This window comes from Apteryx mantelli, unplaced genomic scaffold, assembly GCF_036417845.1.
Source record: "Apteryx mantelli isolate bAptMan1 unplaced genomic scaffold, bAptMan1.hap1 HAP1_SCAFFOLD_147, whole genome shotgun sequence".
In the NCBI taxonomy this organism is placed as follows: Eukaryota; Metazoa; Chordata; class Aves; order Apterygiformes; family Apterygidae; genus Apteryx; species Apteryx mantelli.
The window spans coordinates 160,001-162,500 of NW_027118501.1; the positions used below are offsets into that span (position 1 = coordinate 160,001).

Consider the following 2,500-nt stretch of genomic DNA (forward strand, 5'->3'; position numbering starts at 1 on the left):
AGCGGCGGGCGGAGACGCGAGCGAGATGGCACCCCGGGTCGGGACGGGTGCCGACGGGTCGCCACCCCTAAGCGGTGGGGGGCGGACCCGCGGCGGGCTGCGGCGGAGCAGCCCGTCTTGCAGAGACGGCGAGGACAGGCGTTCCGGGATGGCGCGCGGGGCGGGCGCCGGGCGGCGGCGGACCCCGAGCGGGGGCCGTCGCGCCAGGCCACGCGAGGCGACGGGTCGTGCCCGAGCGGGCGGCCCAAACCACGGCTCTCCTCCCGGGCGCAGCTGCCGCCGGGCGCCGGGTTACTGAGGGAAACCCCGGGCCCCGGGAGGAGGACGAGGTCGTGGCGGCGGGTGTCGGGCGCACCCCGCGGGCGGACGCTCCGCCGAGGGGCGCCGGAGCCGGCTGGCGGGTGCCGGGTTTCCCCTCCGCGTCCCGTCTCGCTGCTGCCGCCGAGGCTGCCGCCGTCGCCGCGAGGCGGCGGCGGCCCGGCGGCGGGCGGCGGCGGGGGAGGCACCCCCGCGGGGATTTCAGGTCGTTTCCCTCACCCCAGGGCCAGGTACCTAGCGTCCGCGCTCCTCCTGCCCCCCCTCGGTGACCCACCCGTGTGGTCCCGTGTGCCAGCTCGCTCCTCCCGGGCGCCGCGCCGTGAGCGCCGCACCGGCCGTGCCCTCCCGCCCTTTCCGCTTTCCCTTTCTCTCCCCCCCCCCCACCGCTCCAGCCGCCCCGCGCCGTGCCGCGGGGACCGTGCTGCGAGCGGGCCGGGCGGGGGGGGGGGGCAGGGTGGCGGGAGGAGCGGAGGGCCTCCGGCCACCGCGGCCGCCGGTAGCCGCCCCGGGTAGGGATGGCCATGGGCCCCGGGCTCCGGGCCCGAGGGTTCTCGGCGGGAGAGCCGGGCGGGGGTTTAAAGACTCGGGCGGCCCGATGCGACCCGGGGGGCAGCCGGGTGTGCTGCCGGAGGGCCGGGGGGCCGGCGCGCGCGGGCGCCGTGCCCCCCCATGCCAGCCGGCGCGCCCCGCGCTCGCCCTGCGGGCAGCCGGGACGGAGAGGGGTACCCTGCCCCCTCTCTCCGCGGTCTGGTCTCGGCGGAGGGACGCCGCGCGGTCGGCTGGCGCCGGCCTGCCTCGAACGCGTGACCCCGGCGCGAGCGCGTGCTCTCGCCGGGACGGTGAGCCCCCACCCACCGCGGGTGGTGCGGACGCCGCGCCTCGGCGCGATCCGCTCTCCTCCCTGGCCGGGGCTCTCGGTCTGCCGCCGTGGCCGCTGGCGGCGGCGCCCTACCCGCCGGCACTCCGCCATCCGGCGCGCCTGCCTCGCTCTGCCCAACCCGGCTTCGCCGGGCGGCGGGCGGGCGGCAGGCGGGCGGCGGGGGCGGCCCCCCCCGTTCTCCGCGTGGAGACGGGGAGAGCGGGCGCCGTCCCCGTCCGTCCCGCCTTGCCCGCCCGCCCGCCGCCGGGCGTCTGTCCGCGGAAGGGACGGGAGAGCGCGTGGTGTCGTCCGGGAGGCTGTGTGTGCGCGCGCGCGGGCGTGGGCGCCGCCTCGGGGCCACGGCGGAGCCGGAGGCCGGCGAGGCGAGCGAGGAGCTGGGGAGCGCGGGGCCGGTGGGCCGCGGGCGCGCGGGCAGCGGCCGGTGCCGCTGCCGGTGGCGGCCGGGCTCCGACGCTGGGGGTCCGCGGGGAGCCGCCCCCTCCCCCAGCGTCCCCGAGGCAGGCGGCACGGCCGGCGCGCTGCTCCCCGCCGGGCCGGGCCGAGCCTGGGCGCCTGGGCCGGACTCGAAGCGAGCAAAGGGTTGTCCCAGGTCGGGAGCGAGGGCTCCCCGCCCTTCTCGTTCGGGTTTTCCTTTTCCCTTTTTCCCCCCCCACTCTGTGCTCGTACGGTCAGCGGGGCGAGCCCCTCTCTCTGGCTCTCGGCCGTCCCTCGCTCAGCAGCCGGCGTCGGCGTGAGGAGGGAGGCGGAGCGGAGGGGGGGCCCTCAGGGGCTGCCGAAGGCTGCCCGGTCCCCCCGCGCGCGCGGCGGGGGCCGAAACCGAGACAACTCTTAGCGGTGGATCACTCGGCTCGTGCGTCGATGAAGAACGCAGCTAGCTGCGAGAATTAATGTGAATTGCAGGACACATTGATCATCGACACTTCGAACGCACTTGCGGCCCCGGGTTCCTCCCGGGGCTACGCCTGTCTGAGCGTCGCTTGGCGGTCAATCGTCACCCCCGCTGTCGCGTTGGCGCAGCGGTGCCGCCCCTCGGGGGGGGCGCGTGGGGGGGCGGGGGAGGCGCGGCGGCGCCGGCGGCGGCGGTGCGCGGCGGCCTCGGCGGCGGAGAGTCGGCGGCGGAGCCGGGACCCCGGTGCGTGCACCGGCGGCCCCGGTCTTCCTGCCCGCCGGGCTCCGGCGCCGGGCCGCCCGCAGCGGCCGCGGCCGGCGTGCCTTGCCGCGCCTGTGCCCGCCCTCCTCGCCCTCCGAGCGCGGTGGCCACCGCTGCGCGGCGCGCGCCGTGCGGGGTGGCGCGGCTGGGGC

General features: G+C 79.7%; 1 non-coding gene across 1 annotated transcript; it reads left to right on the forward strand.

The window, feature by feature from the left end:
• The first annotated feature begins 2,021 nt into the window (after window positions 1-2,021).
• LOC136995769 (5.8S ribosomal RNA) lies at window positions 2,022-2,174 on the forward strand. Its single transcript, XR_010887312.1, has one exon. It is a non-coding gene; the product is annotated as a 5.8S ribosomal RNA (ribosomal RNA).
• Window positions 2,175-2,500: the final 326 nt, after the last annotated feature.